This window comes from Rattus norvegicus, chromosome 16 (genome assembly GCF_036323735.1).
Source record: "Rattus norvegicus strain BN/NHsdMcwi chromosome 16, GRCr8, whole genome shotgun sequence".
Classification (NCBI taxonomy): Eukaryota; Metazoa; Chordata; class Mammalia; order Rodentia; family Muridae; genus Rattus; species Rattus norvegicus.
Window position 1 is genome coordinate 66261629 of NC_086034.1, and position 19813 is coordinate 66281441.

General features: G+C 39.2%; 1 protein-coding gene and 1 long non-coding RNA gene across 2 annotated transcripts in view; both read left to right on the forward strand.

Moving 5' to 3' along the window:
* The window catches only part of LOC120097372 (uncharacterized), a 41550-nt gene extending 21876 nt beyond the window's left edge, over positions 1-19674 (forward strand). Inside the window, exon 2 of the long non-coding RNA XR_005494715.2 lies at positions 1-19674. This exon is cut by the window's left edge and continues 15281 nt beyond it. This is a non-coding gene — a long non-coding RNA (uncharacterized LOC120097372).
* Nrg1 (neuregulin 1) overlaps positions 1-19813 on the forward strand; it is a 1053401-nt gene that overhangs the window by 307545 nt on the left and 726043 nt on the right.

A 19813-nucleotide genomic window follows, 5' to 3' on the forward strand; every position in this document is an offset into this window, starting at 1 on the left:
TTAGTATAAGGAGATTTGTTTTCTAAGACAGCTCAAGGGTTTGACTTCTTGTTTGTATCAATCTTTGTATGTTAGAAAGTAGTAGTTAACGTTTACAAAGATTTTATAATAATCTTCTATATTAATTTGTTAAATCACAACAGTAGCCCACTGATATCTTACAAACAATCAAATTTAAAAAAAAAAAACATATTCTCTTAGAAATAGTTACCAGAAGAGTCGTTACTTAGCAAAGGCCAGAGAGAGTGGAAGGAAAGGGAAGCTGAGGAGAGATTAGTCGGTGGATAAAATTAGGAAGAATAAATTCATATGTTCTCTTATGCAGTACAATGGCCAGGTTTTAGCTCCTTTTAAGTGATTATTGGATTTTAAAAGGTTTCCCTCCTATACTAGGGTGCTGTATGCATGCCTGAGGTGATGGGCATTCTAACTCCCCTGACTTAATCATTGTATGGTATGTTCATGTAGCAGAGTGGCAGACTTCCTATATATAGTTATGTGACAATTTCCATAACTATCCCGCCTAAGATAATAGAACATATACAGATAGAGATGGTGCCCACTGTCTCAGATCACAAAGACAGAATATGCAATAACTGATTCAATGCACAGCCATGCCATTTCAGTATTTTTAAAAGTACCTTAGTAATATTTTTTATTCCTTGAAGTAATGTGTCTTGATTATAACCACTCTTTACTCCTCCCTCAAGCTCCCTCCAGGACTCTCCTAATCACATACCACTCTAACTTTATATCCTTTTAAAATTTTAACCCAATAAGTCCAGTTAGTGATACCACCATGTGTGTGTCTTTAGGGTCATCCACTGGGGATAGCTTACCAAGTGTCACCCTTCAAGGGTAAATGACTGCCTCCTGTCCTTACCCCATAGCTATTAATTACCATGAATTTCTGAACTCAAGGTAGGGCTTCTGTAGTCCTTCCCTCATCTATGTTGGTCTGTTTAACTGGTTGGGTTTTGTGAACGGCTTGTGTGATTCCCAAAGGTACTGTATGATCATGTGTGCTAAAGTCATGTCATTTCCAGAAGACAGGATTTTATAGCAATCTTCCCATCTTGAGCTCTTACACCCTTTCTATCGCCTTTTAATTAGAAAGACACTTTTCTGCAGATAAACATTCACTGTCGCTTATTCTCAGCACTTTGAGTAATAATGAGCCTTTGCACTAGACACTGTCTTACTGACGAGGGTTGAGAGCAGCTCAAATCTATGAATATAGATATATATATTTTTTTTTTCAAGGAAGGTTAACACCATAATCGTTTAGAAAAACAATATCTTCCTCTTAGACTATATGACCTTCCTATTCATGGGTTTTGACCATATTTACATTATGAGGCATGAATTTTCTTTTATTGAACAGATGTCAAATCCAATCAAAAGAGTAGTTGGTTACCCCCATATGTATTTTTGGCCACTATTTCATCATGTTTGCCTGTTAGGTCAGTATTGTAGCACGTAAGATCAGTAGTAGGTAAGACCTTTGGTCCTTTTCCTGCTCCAATAGCTTGCATTGTACCTCCAAGCAATAACATGTGACTCAACCATCTCTGGCCATGTACACAAGGGCTTTTTAAAAATACATTTTTGAAATTATAATGTAATTATATCATTTTCCCATTTCCTGCTTCCCCCTAACCTTTCCATGTGTCTCCAACTTGTTTTTTCAAATTCATGGCCTCTTCTTTAATTTAATTTATAAAATTAAAGAATGCTATTATAATTAAAAAATGTGAATATTAGGAAGATATATTATATCCCTAAATATATAAGTATAACCTGTATACTTATAAGTATACAGTCTATATAAGTATAGTCTGTATAATGATACTCATATATATGTTTTTAATTTTGACCAATTACTATTGGATAATCAAATGCTGTTATTTTCCCTAAGAAAGAATATTTCTTCAATCTCTCAAAATTCCTTATGGGCTAAAGCTCATGAGACACCCCCCCCAAAAGAGGTTAATATCTTACCACAGAGATATTTACATATCTATAGTCATTTACATTTTATTCAGAATGGCTGAAAAATAAAACCACACCTAGATGTCCATTAACCAAAATTGGATAATAAAAATGTGAACTATTATTATGCTGTAAGGAAAAATGAACCTTTAAAATTTGTAGATTAAAGAATGGAACTGGAAAAATTATATTGAATGAGGTTATTTATTTGTAAAAACACAAACATCATGTAGTCTCTTTCATATGTAAGTACTAGCTTCAAATATTTTTGCTTGCGTTTTAAGCGTTTCCATGCTGCACATGGAAAGTGTGCAGATGCCAGGAAACTGGAAATGAGCCATTGGGAGAGGTGCATTAAAGGAATGTGGTTAATATAGTATAGTTGAAATGAAAATAAAGGGGAAAAATCTAGGGTCAGATAGATGTAAGTAGTGGAAGGATTTACCAAAATGAGGTGTGTGTGTAAAAACTGTATGAAAAAATATAATCTTACAATTCAAAAAAATACAAGAGGAGATAACAGAATACACCTGGTGTGAAAGAATTGTGGCTTATAGGGAATAAGTGGGGTTGGGAACGACGGAATGGGTGAATGGGGACTTTAGAGTATGTCCATCCAAAACTCAGCACTATGAAGAAGGCTTACAGAAAATCCACTAGTGTGTAAAATAATTTTAAAATGTGATTTACAACAACAACAGCAACAACAACAGCAGCAACAAATCCAATGTAAGAAAAGATAGGGTTGCTATTTTTTGTTTTAACAAAGATATTTCACATGAGTGGACAGTGATTTTCCTGAGAGATTTAAGTGATTAGATAAAAATCTCGGTGCCGTGCATGTGTTACCTCCCTACAAGAGTTATTAATCATGAAGACCCAAAACAATACATGCTCTTGGGATTGCTCTTGGCTGCCCACCATTGCTAGATAGCAAGACTCTAATGTTGAAGACTCAGTTTGCTTTGCTTCAGGACAGAGAGAAATCAAACCCTGAACCGACTGGGAATCTCTCCCTGTTGGCCAGTTACAATTACTTCGTTCTCAAATACTACACGAGGGATAAGTGTTTCTTTTCATAATTGGTAAACATGATAACAAATAAACATGAATAAATTTGATGTATATCACATATATACAGAGAGTCTATCTTACATAAGTTATCAACATATGCCCAGATTAAAAAATAATCTTATTTCTTAATATTATAATTTGATGCCAACATTAAAGTGCTAGGACTTAATGCACTTGTGACAGGAAGAATGTATGTACAAATTTGAGTGCATGTTAAGTCTGCTCACAGCTAGAATACATTTCATGTATATTTTATAAAATCAATGGTATATGAGGCCTACACCGAGTTATAGTGGTTGTAACCTATTCACATATGTGTACTGTTCTAAGTGTGTGTATGTGTGTGTCACATCCAAGAAGCTGAGAATTAATCAGAACCTTTAGAACTTTAACAAACCTTTCAAAATATATTGAATAAGTTACAAAGTTGAAAATAGTTCCCATTATTCCCGTGTCTTATATAGTTTTGCTATAAGGAAAAAATTATTACAGATACTCATAGATTCTTTATATGTGTTTATTTGTTGGCACATCCACCTGACCACATATAATTAAGCTTGCATATTTATGGGTTCTGCAACCTGTGGATTCAACCAACTCCCGGAAAAATCTATTAAGAAAAAGCTGTGTCAATACTCAACAGGTACAGACATTTTTGTCACTCTTTCATGATTAATGTAGAACAGCAATGATTTACATTTTACTAAATTTTGTATGTGGACCAAGCATAATTTGAGGACAGATTATATGCAAATATCACAGCATTTCGAAAAGGAGACTTGAGCGTCTGTGGATTTTAGAATGTAAACAAACTCTGAGAGATGTCTCTTTAGGTACTGGTTTCCCCCCTCCATTCTTCTGCCCTTACACCCCCCCACACACACACAGAGAAAGAGAGAGAGAGAGAGAGAGAGAGAGAGAGAGAGAGACCAAATGAGAGAAACAGAGATGGACACAAACAGACACCAAACATAAACACAGATGCACATACAGAGACACATACAGGCATACACATACAGTGACATACATACACATATACACATCCACCCCCCCACACACACAGAAGACAGACAGACTGACACGCACACACATATACACACAGATGTACACACAAATACACACAGAGACACATACACACAGATGTACCCAGAGAGAGACACACTCACACACTTTTGATTAGAGATATTTTATCATGGTAAACAGCTTTTCTACTTAGAAAAAAATGATTATCTAAGGAAAAGAGTAATCCCAGGTATTTAAGTTTATGGATATAGATTGGCTAGTAGCTACTATTTACTGAACCTTTCCTACATTATGATCTGAACTTGCTCCATCTGTCTATTTATCGACCCAGCCACCCATATGGTCTTTACTATTTTATCCTAAGACGTTAAATTTCATGGTGGATAGAAGAGCCCTTTGTTAGTGGCATTCACTGATACACCAAATCCTTCAAGTTGCTTATGTAGGCACCCAGAATGTGCTAGATGAATCAAATAAGATATTTTCATCTGGTATGTTGTATCATATCTAATTTGGCAAATAGAAATCGAGACTCGGAAGAGGTGTAGCTTTAGTCTCACTTCACAAGTGGGCTAATGGTGCAAGGAAGGAAATAGTTGTCTTCAGGGTTACTTTGACTCCAAGTCTCTGAAAACACTCCTGGGAATGAGAACGGATCACTTGGGGCCCACCAGGCCACAAAGGTCCCTGGCCTTTTTCTGATACAAAAGATTATACAAAGCCCTGGGAAAATTCTCGTGTTCAAGGTGTTCATTTTCTTGTGTTGGAATATCACGAACAGCTCCATGGAGACCCTGCGAGTATTGCTTTGTAGTTTTCTTTCAAACATATTTTGCCGAGCTATGTGAGGGCTTCTGTTTGTTCCATAATTTGGAGGGAGAATGTGGCCTATCTGAAGTGCTAGCCAATAGGATGATTGAGCTGTGAAAAATGATACATGGGAAAAATTTAAAAAATGAGAAATAAAGGTTGGAAAGCTACTTACTGGGCTCAGCGAAGAGAAGTGGATACACCAAGAAATGTTCTAGAATCGTTGTTATGTTTAGAAAGAGTTAAGGTAAAATATTTTTATCCGTAGATGAAAGTAATCCCTAGAAATTTTTAAGTGTATTATCTATTTATATTTAAGGATGAAATTACATGGTTGCGTACACACTTATTTTATTAAACTGAGATGTTCTAAAAATATAGCCCAATACAGAAATCTCTTTAGTAGGTAATGCCTAAAAGATAACCTCATTATTTCACAAGATTTTTACTTTGAAGTATGTTTTTGATTTCAAGGTTGAGAGACTTCTCAATATTGGTATACAGCCAGTGGATGCTTTTCCTTAGTAAACTGGGTGATAACGTAATGACTTTTTCATGTGTCAGTATGTAAACTTGCTCTACCCATCAGCCATCTGTCATCTGTCTATCTATCTTCTATCTATCTATCTATCTATCTATCTATCTATCTATCTATCTATCTATCTATCTATGTTTTATCCATCTATTATCAACTTGTCTGTCTATCTAACATCTATCTACCTATCATCTATCTATTTGACTGTCTATGTATCTTCATATCCATTTGTCTATCATCTATCTACAATCTATCATCTCTATATCCATCCACCCATCTTTCTCTTTCTTCTTCCTTCTTTTCTGTTTTTTCTCACCTATCATCTATTATCTATCCATCATCTATCTATCTATCTATCTATCTATCTATCTATCTATCTATCTATCATCTACCTACCTATCTATCTACCTACCTATCTATCTCTCATCTATTTATCTAGCTAACTACCTATCAATCATCTATCCATCCATATGTATTTTTGCATATTACAAGATGTTCAACAATGTTGAAATGGATGGTTAGTTGGAGAAACCTAATGGAACAGGAACACTTTGCACTTACCTTTGTAAGCACTGCAATTTCTGCTAATGTGATTGTATCTTCATAGTTTTGTTAAATTTACTTAGTTGAATCCTAAAACATGGCCAAAATTGGTGCAACTTTCTAATGCATTTCTGATTTGCGTACATTCTAGCTCAGAAGTTGTATAAAACACAACTCATTCATTTTATTTTAGCATCCTAAGGAAGATCCTAGATAAATAGGGCTCTTAATTAAAGACCTAAGTAATGATGCAAATTAAGATTAGAATATGGTTGGCACTTTGAGTATTCATGATGTGCCTAGTGCTATATTAGTCCAAAAATGCCTTTGGAAGCCTTCCCTTTCAGGTTATTGACTAAATTCGAATAAGCACAGAAAGTTGAAGCAGTTCCCTGTCTGCAGCCATTGGCGTGTGTATAAATGATTCTAGGGCAGGAATCTAAACCATAGTGCAAGTTTTCATAAGAATCACAAGGTACAAAGTCCCTATTCCCAAATAATTACAGCACTGAACCTTAACTATTATGTATGTTTTTGCAGGCAACATATTTAAGATAGTGAAAAAATGTTTTAATGGAAAGACAGTAGAAAACTTTTCTTTCAGTAGATGTTACTGTATTGCTTGAAATCATCTTTTTTTGTGATAGCCTAGGAAGGCTTATCATTCAGGTCCAAGGCTGCTACAACTTCTCTCACACTTCCAACATTTTTCAGGAGATATTTACCCCAAGATTGGTGTTTTTGCTTGTCCCAGACTCTCCACTGAATCCTGTGTATGTATATTTTGCCATAGAAGAGGAAGGGGTAGAGAAATGAGCACAGACAAATGTATATATGTCTTTGGTTATATATTTAGTGTTCGGTCAAAATAATGTCAAAAGAGATAGTTACCTAGGGGGAAAATTAATTGCAATGATAAAATGTTCAAAGGGAAATTTTTTTCCAGTTGTTGTAACAGATGTAAGTCATTTTTGACATCAGAGATGACTAGTGAATATCCAAAAGAAAATACTGTACAGCAAATACTTTAATCTAAATTTAAAAGAAATTAAGTGAAGATGTTGTCTGTGGAAGCAAAGGAAATTAACTTTTTCCTGCTGAAGAAGTGAACTGAAGGGCAATGGGTTTCTTAATATGCAGATATTTTCCTGGCTGACTATAAGAGGAAGAAATATACAGATGGGTGAAGGCCTTAGTGAGAAGACATTCATAGGGCAGATACAAGGGTTTCATGGTGCCTGCTACACCAAATCCATCCTTTATGCACCCTCTCCTGTCCTCAGTATCCTCCCTAGAGATACTGTTTATCAACTTTCAGTGTATGGTCTATAACTCCCACTTGGGTGTTTTTTTAAAATGGCCCCCATTCTTCAGTTCTAGCTTGACCATCTTTCTCCCTTTGTTAATATTCACATCTTTCTTTTAAACTTACCTGGAATCTACATTTGAACATTACATAGTGACACTTACCTATTTTGTTTTATCTTTTATAGATGCTTATTTATAATTTTGTTTTTCTAGACCAGTGGTCCTACACCTGGGGGGTTGTGACCCCTTCATTGAGTCAGTCAAACAACCCTTTCCCCGGGGTCACCTAAGACCATCAGGAAACACAGATATTTGCATTCTGATTTATAACAGTAGCAAAATTATAGTTACAAAGTAATAACAAAAATAATTTTATGGTTGGGAGTCACCACAACATGAAAGGGACCACAGCTTTAGATTAATCAGAAATTCTAAGCAGAAAGAAGAATTCTGAACACAGAAGCAACGGTGTATATAGATCCCACCCAACACTTCATCCACAAGTATGAGAACTTTGTGAACTGAAAACTACTGTGGCATTAGGATATTTTCTATGTTAGGCAGTTTGATGATTTTAGTTTGCACTGCTCACTTAATCATCCCAAAGATCATATGTAATATAGCGTGTTACTCTCTTCGTTTTGGAGATTTAAGTATTAATGTACAGAGAAGTAGGTTTGCTGGGGTGCAGGGCTGATAAGATACAATGTCAACATCAATGCTGGAACCAGTTCTTAATTCCTAACATTTAAGTTAGTGGCAGAGGTACAGCAAAATCTCTCTTACACACGTTCCTGTTCCATTTCAGTGTTTGTGTTGTTCTGACAACACTATTCCATGGTGCTTCTTATATCAGTAGAAGAAAAAGTAAATAAATACAAGTGCTCACAGACAATTTTCATAAAACAACCATGAGACCATATCTGTGTATGCTATTCCTGCTCTCTAAAAGCAAACAATGACGTTAGACTGAGAGACTGATATACTGATAGAAGGTCTCAATCATTTACACACAAACTAATGAACCAGCAAAGTCACTCATAGCAGTTATGATATATTTAGGTCTTTTCTTTCTCTCGGGGTAGCCTGCTATCTGGAGCGTGTAAGTGAGGGGTTTCAGATCAAAATTTAGTTGTAACCAAATTATCAATTAGATTTCCATATGCATCAGCACAGAGCTAATCAAGAAGCCCTGCAGTAAAGTACCTAGTCCTTTTCCAACATGCTTCTTGTCTTGAATTCTTTGGAACTAGCATGCCCAGACATGATTTAGATGTATTCTTTAGCAGAGAGAGAAAGAGATGGATTAAGCGACATCCCCCGAGGTCCTCTTTGCTTAGAGCAAATATTCTCTATCATTCTAAGCTTCTGACTCTAAGTAATATTTGAATTCCATCCTCTGGCGTCCCCAGAACAATTCATGATACTGCCTCCTTGGTTGAAGTACTTGGATTTATTCCCTCCTATCCAGGCTACATTCTACTTTTAACTTAATGTGTTCTTTTTCATTTTGATGGCTCGACTTCGACCGCCACAGCTTCCTTTCTTTATTTCCAGAGTTTATAGACTGTCACTGGGATTTCCTCTGGGTCTTTTAGCCAAGTCAGCTATTCTTTGCTTCTCTAATCTTCTGTTATAACAGGCTCCCTGTTACTCATCTCTCTGGTCTCTCACTCTCAATTTGTTCCAGGCTTTCTGGTGGAGATTCCCCTGTACCAAAAGCAATATTCCAGGTGCGACCACTTGAGAATTAAGAGTGGTATTTACACTTTTTTTAAAAACTCTTATGTCTTTTCTCTCTGTAGTTCAAAATAATATGCCACTAGGGTTGTCATTTTGCAGGACAAACCCACATGGATGGGACAGCATCTAGGCCCAGTTCCCTTTCAACCGGTTTCTCTAAGATGACTTCCCTATGTTTTACCCCCTTCTCTCATGGATCTGCTTTTTCATTTATTTTCTCTTGTTGGGGGAAGCTGGCCTCTTCCCAATCTGACTTGCGTTTTGCTATTTGATCCCAAGATCCACAACTCCTCTCAGACCATCTGTATTATTTCTGTGTCCTCACTGATGTTTTCCAACATGCCCTAGCTCCCTGTCATCTGCTGATTTCATTAGCACACTGTTGACTGTGTTCTCGAGATCGTTAATAAGGATGAATAAACAGAAACGCGTGACTTACTCAAACAGACGTCTGTGCGCGTTCTCTTAAGTTCCTCAACAAACTGATACCATTTTCTCCTATCTTTCTGTGTTCTTTGCCCTGTGTCTGGTCCTGTTCGTTCCATGTACACCCTGTTCTCATCTCCAAGTGACTTCATTTGTGATGTGTTGTTCTTCCGCAGCACTTTATAATCATCCAGACAATTCATCAGGTTTGTCTGGCACCATTTTCTCCTTATTAAATCCAATTTTTTTGGCTGTTTCTATCGTTCCCTAGATTGTAGCAGCTCTTTGCATCAGTGAATATGCCCAGCCTGATTTCCTCCCATTTATTATTACTGTATTAACCTAGACTGTAGGTGAGAAAAGAATACAGAGAAGGAAGAGACTAAGTCTATCTGGCTGTTTTGAGACATCAACATACACAATGTATTGGAATGCTTTAGTCTATCAATCCAGTTGTACTAAGAAAACACCTAGTGTGTGTGTGTGTGTGTTTACAGAGAGTAATAGTTGGGAAATGAAAACCCCTGTGGAATATAGTCAACACTATCCAGTGGGTTGGAATCAAAGACAGAGTAAAAAAGGAAAACCAGTTGAATAGCACTGTTCCTTTTTCTCTATCCTGACTCATTGAGATGTAAGCAAGCAACCTTAGGCTCTAGCCTGTCCAGCAGCCAGGCTTTCCTTGTCATGGTAGCCTGCAGTCCCAAATCATTCATCCTGCAAGTGGCCCTGTGTCAAGTACTTGGTCACAGCCATAGAAAAGGTAACTAAGACTTTCAAATAGAGGCACCTGCTCGTCTGTCTTTGTCCCAGGATTTAACAGATGTATCTGTACAAAAAGGTGGAAATCAGTGGTGTGGTTTTCGAAAGGTGATACTTCTGTTTAACTTGCATTGAAAAATCAAATGGCTGGATTTTTGAAATCTGGCAGGAGTCACAGCTGGACTTAGGGAATATCTGTGATGCACTTGGCCCTGTGCGAACACAAAATTATCTTAGCTCATCAACTCCAAAAGGCGGGCATTTGGTGGGGGGGGGTGCACCACTAATCTCAAAGGTGTCATCATGAAGATTAGAAAACTTTGTACCCTCTCGAGGATGTGGCTCATGTCTGAAAGCAGAAACATGTTTGGTTTAGGAGTTATTGACCTCTCAACACAGACACATGTACTTATAGCTTGCCCCATCCAAATGTACATAACAGACTTTCCCCCACTTAAACAAAAAGGAGAATAAGACTTGAGTGTTCAAATTGGGGGTGGAGGTGAAGCCAGTTTCCTCTGTCATATAGCTCTTCTGCAGTTAGACCAAACAGTGACCAAACACAGGTTTCTTCAATTGTGCACTAACTTTGCACAATGGTTTGACCTTTTCCCCTAGAACAGAGTTTCTCAACCTGTAGGTCATGACCCCTTTGGGGGTCAAACAGTCTTTCACCGGAGCTGCCTAAGACCATCAGAAAACATAGATATCTACATTAAAATCCACAACAGTAGCAAAATTGCAGTTACAAACTAGCAACAACAACAACAACAACACCAACAAATATCGTGGTTGTAGGTCACCGCAACGTGAAGAGCTGAGGTAAAGGTAACATCATTAGGGAGCTGGAAACTGGTGCTCTAAAACAATACAAATACTTTAGGTTGAAGCCTTTATTATTAACTTTACTCTTAACTGCACTGCCAATTTTCCTTCTGTCTTCATTTATATTGACTTCATTAGCCACTCTCTGTTACAGAGGCCAACAATGACTGGAATGGAGGGTGTAGCCCTTGAGCTAGAAGATACCTTTCCTAGCCTTTACAGTCCAACTGAACCCTGCACTCCTAACACCGTTTGTCTATGTCCATTCAACATTTCACAAGCTACATAGCAAAGACATTAATATTGATTAATTCAGTGAGGAACCCCAAACTCTTTTTAAGACATATTTCAAGTCCTTTGATTGGCTGACATATGATATTAAATACTGAATACTTATGAGAACGTAGAGGTATGGGCAACTGAAATGTGTAGCATACATATGTACACACATGTTATTTTGTATAATGTATTTTTCTATCAAGGGACTATAGGCTCACTTGAGTAAGCAGCCCATCCTTCCCTTTCCTTCCTTCTTTTCGTGTGATTTTTACTTTCCTTAAATGCTGACTTTATTGAGTGTACCTTGCTCTTTAATTTAGAGATTTTCCTGTCGAACAATGTAGTTTTCTTGCTCAACAAGTCTGACATTTGAGTAAATGGAAGGAAAATGGATGTGGGAGCTGTGTGTTCATAATGCCGCATTGCCACCCTGAAATCTATGCCGATAATCTACTTGGAAGGCTTTAAGTCCCACTGGAACAGGGCACCAGAACCATCCTGCGTTGATTTATAGCACCTGCTACAGCTGTTTGGCTCATGGCAGGCATTTTATCTGCAGCCAAATGCCACTGCTGTCGCTGGGCAAGCCTAGATGGAGGTCATATTTACTGGGCATGTTTATAATCTGTAGAATGATCTAAGCCATGGCGGGCTAATTTCCCAAAGATCAATCACTAAGGGAGGATTTCAGAGGTTATGTTCTTTATCCAATTTCCTGTGTACTAATGAGATGGCTGGCACCTGTTTGGAATCTTTCTGATTAGAACTCTTCTGAGACTCAATAAAGAATATGACATTCATAAATCTAAATAAGAGGTGACTTGGCTGCCCGAATGGTGAATCATGCCATGATGAGATGTTTCCCTGCCCCGGCAGGGTATGGGTATCAATGACCAATCTGAGACAAGGTCAAAACCGAATTGAAATTCTTGACAGTACTTGGCCTCTCCTGCTGAATTCAAAGGACTCCTTTTAGTGTTAAAATTCATTGTTTAGGGTTTTTCAATAAAAGTCTAAGCAACAAGTATTTGCTTAAGTATTACATGTTGCATATTAAGAAAGAAGACGTGATAAAATTGCTACAGTAGAGTGTAATGAGGATTATATCTCAGACCCGATGATGAGGGTGCAGTGTAATGGTGCAAATATTCATAGCTAATGTTTAATATATTTCTCCTATGGCAAAAGCATATTACATGTTGCACATATGTAATTCTCTTCAATGCCAACAGCAAACTCAACAGTTAAGTCCTACAAGTAATACCCATTTTATAAATGAAGAAACTGAGATCCAGATTGTGGATAAATCTTCCCTTAAATATATATCCCATTCCAGATGTCTCCATGATTATTCTGCCCTCTCTTAGCTAAACCTTTTCAAGATAACTGTCTACATTACTGGATCCTCTCAACTTCTATTTTAAGACAATCAGTCTGGCGTTCTCCATTACTATCTAAGTGCAATCGCTAAATGGGCAACACTCTTTCCATAGCTCCAATACCAGCACTTCCAATGGGCCAGACTCTTCCTTATTGAAAAGAAACCATGTTGATTCCCTAAAACACACTGCCCTGTGTTTCTTCTGAAACCTTTCCATGTGTTGACACCTCTTCCTTTGCTTAACTTCTCATAAGTAGAACATTTTAGTTTTAGTGTAGACTTATGTCTGGTCCGTAGGACTTGCACTTTCCTAGAAGTCGGATACAGTCTATGAACTCTAGTCATCTCTACTCAAACTCTCTCCCAAATTATGTGATTTGTCTTCCCATGTCTTTTGGCATCAGTATGTTTGCTCAAAAAGACTGGAAGCCTCCTGTTACTCTTCACTTTCCTTAACCACCATACTCTGCCTCCTAACTGGATTTTTTTCAAGACAGGGTTTCTTTATGTAGCCCGGGCTATCCTGGAACTCACTTTGTAGACTATGGTGGCATCAAACTCATAGAGCTACCTGTCTGTGCCTCCCAAGTACTGCAATTATAGGTGTGCAGCCCCCAGCCCAGTTTTGCACTATTTTTTTATTTTATTATTTATTTTATTTACTTATATTTCAAATGTTATCCCCCTACATAGTTAAAACCCCTACTCCCCTTCCCCACCCCCCTGCTTCTATGAGGGTGCTCCCCACTGACCCCTTCCTGCCTCAGTGCCCTAGCATTCCGCTATGCTGGGTCTTTACCAACAATGTTTCTTCCTTACTATCCCATATCTTTACATCTTGCCCTGCCTTCATTACCTCCCTGTCCCTCCCTGATTTCTGTACAGTTATGTACTGATGATCACTGAGTGGATAGGATCTTAGAATGGAAAACAGACAGGATGGCTCATTCCACATCGCCATGGAAAATTCGGGACAGAGACAAAGAGTGATCGTGCAGCGCCATCATAGAAAATGTAGAGTAAGAACCGAGAGCTCCAGGAACCTGCTGGTGTGACAGGGTTCCTTTCTGTCGTCTTTGAAAAACGTCCCTGTCACTTAGTAGTTTAACCTTTAGACTTCCTGTTCTAAATGCAAACCCTACCCCTGGGGGAATTTAACATTGAGAAAAAGTACAAAAGCCTAAGTAAGAACTCTTTCCTAGACTTACTAACCAGCAGAGGCAGATTTCCTCAGCCACTTCTCCCTGGGGACTGGGACAAGAAATCGGCAAGAATCAAATACTTTAGCCAAGTGACAGTGCAAGAATAAGAGCGTTCCTCATGCTCTGCCTGGCAACTTCCTTCCTTTTAATGAGCAAGACAGGATGCTCATCAACATCTCTAATATTTGGGATTAAGCCTTTATCTTTCTTTCCTTCTTTTCCTCCATCCTTTCTCCTCTCACCGACCTCCCTTCTCTTCCTCTCCCTCCTCCCTTCCTCTGCCTGCTTCTTCTGACTAACTGGGGCAATACCTTTCCATCCTGTGTAAGCTAAGGCCTAAGTCACAATATTTTCCTTACCTTGGAGCATATGGCTTCCACATCACAGGGGACTCCAGAGATAGCAAAAGCAGGCTGATGTGTTTTGCCTGCCTTGTAAGTTTGAGTTCCCCTTATCAGTCTTTCATGTTTATTCTTGTGAAGGGTCAGTAGAGCGTTTGAATGATGGCAAACAAAACAAAACAAAACAAAAACAGAAGGAAAACAAATGTGAAGAAAGGATATTATGAAAACTCTTTCAAAGTAACTTGTGTTGACCCACCTCTCTGAGTCAGAGAAGGATTGTGTTGCGGATAATGAGACAAGCTGCAGGGAGTGACAGACAGTTCCTCTTCCTATCAGCTTTAGGGTAATATTCTGCTCCTTTGTTAGGTTAGAGGGATTTTGTGAGAATGTAGTATTTCCGGTCTTCCCCTGTTCATTGAGAAAGTTGAAGACGTCCCTATTAAAAACAAAAGGGCTAAAGCCTGAAGTGCATTTGGGGCTGGCTTTTCCTGCCAGAGGTGCGTGTTTTCCTTGTACACTTCATTCTCACTCTGAGGCCTCTTTATCTTCCCTCCGAGGGCCCTCTTCACCTGAGTGAGCCTCCATCATCAGGGAATCGTCTGAGGAGTGATTCAGCAGTGTGTGGCACAGCATTGTCAAATGGAGACAGTGCCACTCCGGCGACTCTGTGAGCTGAAGCAGCCTCCAAAGTGGTTCTGGCAGAGAGCCAGCGGCCATTCCCGTTCTAAAGAAAAAAAAAGACAGAGAGATCGCAGCACTCCATCCCATCCCGGCTGATTCATACCACAGCATTGACATTGAGCCTCCAGAGAGCTGTTCTCTTCCCAGTCTGGCTAAAAATATCCAAATTCAGATTTATAATGACAGGAGCTGATAAATTTGCTGGGGAAATGCAAGCAGTGTCGCTGTCGTGCTAGGAAACCTGTTCTGATAAATTGATGCGGGGAAAGAGATTGCCAAACACGGCAGAGACCCGCCGAGCTTCTTCCCCTGGGATGATGAGCAAAATGAGCATGTTTTCCTTGTCATCAAAGTCTCCTTTCTTATCCAGGGTAGGCAGGAGAGTACAGCAGATTACAAAAGAGTATAGGGAACATCTTGATCAAAAGGAGAGCATGACATAAAACCAAACCTTATCTTCTATCTAGCAGACAGAACAGGCAGGGTGGGTCTCCCACAAAAAGTACTACCAGAGTTTGGGACTAAAGATGGTGACTTCAAAGGTACTTTTCTCCTTTTTTGATACCTACTGCCTCTCCTTCCACCCCCTGGCTCTGTCAAACAATTTGCCAACAATTGCTACATTTGCTCCAATCATTTTAGGTCATTAACTTTGGAAATTAATGTTGGCAGCATTTTCCAGCTTGGCCTTTTGCCAACGTCAAGCTGGTGCAGAACGTGTAGGTGGATGATGCAGGCTTGGAGGTTTTCCCTATCCCACATTCGCTAAGACCACAAAATATCATGGTTGGGTTCAGTGCACGAATGTTACCAACTCAAGCCTCAGCTTGAGATTTTCGACACCATCGTTTACCAGCCCTAACAGCATTAAGTGTCAATCCCAGAAGCATCGTTCTCGTCCACAACTAAAAGAAAGGCTAGGGACCCAAAGTGTATCAGGACTCCACAGAAAGACAAGCAGAGTAAACTATCCTGGACCCCTAGGGTCTCTCAGAGACTGTACCACCAGCCACAGAGTGAGCATGGGTTGGCCCTAGGTCCCCTGCACGTTTGTAGCAGATGTGCAGTTTCCTCTTCATGCAGGTCCCCCAACCACTGGAGGGGGATCTGTCCCTGACTCTGTTGCTTACTTGTGAATCTGATTTCCCTAACTAAGCTGCCTTGCCTTGCCTCAGTGGGAGTGAATGTGGCAAGTCCTGAAGTGACTTGTTTTGCCAGGGTGGGGTTCTCTCCATTCTCAGAGGAGAGAAGATGGGATGATGGGGTGAATAGCTGTGTGAGGGGAGGGCTGGGAGGAAAGCAGGGCTGTGATCAGGATGTAAAGTGAATAAATATATTAATTGAGAGAGAGAGAGAGAGAGAGAGAGAGAGAGAGAGAGAGGAGAGAGAGAGAGGGAGGGAGGCTAGAACTTACATTTCATGCAGCATTTATGTAATGAAACTTCAGACTTGAAAGCTACTGAGGACTTCCATTTCTGTAGTCCTTCCTTTTCACCTGCCATTTCTGTGATCAAGCAGCCATCGTTAAGTTTGAGCCCTGCTTGAATTAATGGCAGGTGACCAAAAACATCCACGGTAAGCAAAACTAGAGTTTTAGGATTCCATAGGGAATCCGTGATGCAAATACTTGATGCACCTGTACAAGAAAAAAAATAGCATGGATGGATTGATGAGCAGATGATGGCCAGAGGCATGCTTAGATCCATTTCAATGCTACCATCAAAAAGGGCAACGGTGAAATCTAGGTACTAGAACATGGGTAATGATTCTGAAATTGCTTAAACCAGGAAATGGTTGTGAGTTAATCATGTTATTAATGTTGGGAGATGGGAGATAAGCTACTACATATCAAAGATAAGATAGAGATGGGTCGGTAAGAACTACAGCACACCAAATTATTTCTCTGGCTCATTGAAGGATAAATGGAAGTAAAGAAGTAGCTAGGGCAGACCCACATACCCTCTTTTTTCTCCACTGGCTTCTGACTCTCTCAAGGGAATCTGTCCTCATTCAAAGAAAAGGAGTAACTCCCCTCAACCAGCAATACACCCATAGATTTTTTCTATGCATTTTTTTCTGTATATGTTTCAGAAAATAGAGCGGTTTCTGCCTTCAGAACAATTACAACACATGGCGAACATGTTATTCAAACATGGCACTCAAGTGTGGGGCTTCAGCAAGAACGCACTTTTGAAAGTTTCGCATTAGTACGTGGAAAGGGTATTCATTAGGTGACGTGATAAAATCCCAGAAGGCCTGAACCTTTGGGCCTTTGAAGACACAGGTACTGGCTGCTGTGATTTGCCAGGGGTTGCTTACCTTCCTTTTGCTCTGATAATTTTCCTCTGGAACAGCTGAGCAACAATTCGCTATTATCTGGGGAAGAACAGACATTAATGTATTATTCACTGTGATTTTAATGTACACGGGGATATAAAGTCATATAAAACACTATATGACATTGCTTGACTTGTTCCTTCTCTTACTCCTCCTTGCTGCCCAAACACAGTTTTAACCATTGCAATGGAGAATAGTCCTACCATGCAGTTGGACTGATGCTCCATTAAACCCTCCATTCCATATGAACACAGTGAAGTGACTTGGGAGAAGAGACTGTCTCCCATGGTACATCTATTTTATGACAACATGAGCAACAGGTAGGCTAATAAAGTTTTACTGAACAGCGAGGTTAAAGGAAGGTGATATACCGTTGTAATGTGGATTTTATAATTTTCAAGGGTAGACTAGATATGCTTAAAATGTTTTGTGCTGTTAGAAAAATGCATAATTCTCATTCAAAGAAAAGGAGTAGCTTCACTCAACCAGCAACATATACGTATACATAGATTTTTTTCCATGCATTATTTTTCTGTATATGTTTTATAAAGTAGACTAGTTTCTGACTTCATAGTGATTATGAGTAAAACAAAGGGCTTCCCAGGAAACCTTTGTGAGGTTTAATATTTTACATTCTTCCTGCTTAACCTATTCTGTGGGAGTGGCTGTCCCTTGCTACGTGTATCACTGACCATTGCATAGCTTTCATTCTTTCCACTACATCTTAATATCTACATTCTATAGTATTTCTACCTCCTAACTGCACACAGGGATTACAAAGATCCCTTTCTTTGTGAAAATGGACAACTGTCCCAACAACTTGTTTGCACTTTAGCTGACGTGTGGGACGTGGCCTGATTTCCTTGATAAATCGGATGCCAATTTACAACCAGGAACAGAAGTCTGAAGTGTTCTGAGACCTGGAGCTCGTGGTCTACACTGACTTTGAATCAGTCCTTTGGCTGGACAGTTCCCATCAAAGCAAAACTGGAAATTTTTTTCCTTATGTTAAGGCATTATTTTGCCTATCATAGAAGGGAAATGAAAGAAATAAGGAGTATAAAGGGCTAGGGAGAGGGGTAGGAAGGCTGAGGGGTAGGTTGTAAATGGGATTTTGCTGGAGGAAATGTTAAATTAATGGTTTCTAGATGATATTATACTCTAAGAAAAATGTCACAAAATGAGAGGCTAGGCAAATTCTAACGAAACATATCAGCTAAAACTTGGTGGAAGAAATGTATTCACACTCAAGCCATGTTAAGATACACTGAAGACTGTTTCTAATATGTGGATTGGGTCTTCATTTGTCTCCGATAAGCAGCTGCTATAAGCAGAAGAGTCAATTCAAAAATCCCAAAATCATAGACAAGAAAAAAAAATCCACAGCACTGTTTGTTACAGAGAAGAATGGGAGAGAAAAAGTCAGAATTGTGTTGTAGGTGGCAACATATTGAATTCTGCTCTCTTAAGCCCAGTGTACAAAAAGTATTGATTAACAGGTTAGGTCTTGTGAGAGGAGGGGCCGGAGGCACCATGCTTGAGTAATCCAGGCTGCCCTTGCTTTGTCTGTCAGCACTCCTGCTAGCTCCAGGGAGCAAGTGATTCTCTCCTTCCTTGCTGTTCCTTCTCAGCCTCAGCAAGTCAAGATGCAGGCAGCTCTTAGTGAGGATTAGCAAATTTAAGAGCTCAGCCTTGGAAATGACTGTAATTTGATTCTATGCAAGATCCATCATTTCTCTGACTGCGAATGTCAAATAATTTCATACAACCTGCAGAACTGCTGTGGTGAACTGTCACTAGCATTTTTCCAATCCCGGCATTTTAGAAGAGATTTGGTGTAAGGTTTGGGGGTGCCGTTCAGTGTTAAAGCATGTGCTTAGCATGTGCAAAACTCTGTTTCTATCCTGAACATAAAAAAAAAGAATCATTATTGATAAGCATGGGGTATAAATGTGACTGTGTAGGCACTGGATTACACACTGGATTGAACCACAGAAGAGGAGGGAGGAGCTAACTTCTAATAAGAGCCTTCTATTGGCCAGACCCTGGCCCTGCATTCTGTGTGTACTACCCTTCATAATTAGTCCATGCAATGTGCTGACAAGATGTTGACTCCTGGACTGAGAAGATGAATCAGCACTTAAGAACATGTGCTATTCTTGCACTAATATCAGATCACCTCTTCTATTCTCCTTGGGCACACGTACTTATATTACACATACACCCATGTGCTTATGCACCTGTGCATGCACAAGCACGTGCACACATGCACACACACATATATATACACACGCAGACTTATATGCACATACCCCCACATGGATACAAACATACATACACTCATTAGCAAATACTCCTGTGTACACACACACACACACACACACACACACACACACACACACACATACACCACAATTAAACATAAACCTTTACCAAAGATAATGTCTTTCTTGAAATCCGGAGAACTAAGATTGTGAACTCTGCCCCATGTGACTAAGTTTGAGTGATTTTTTTTCTGTTCCTAGAGCGGTGTAGCATCTGGTCCATG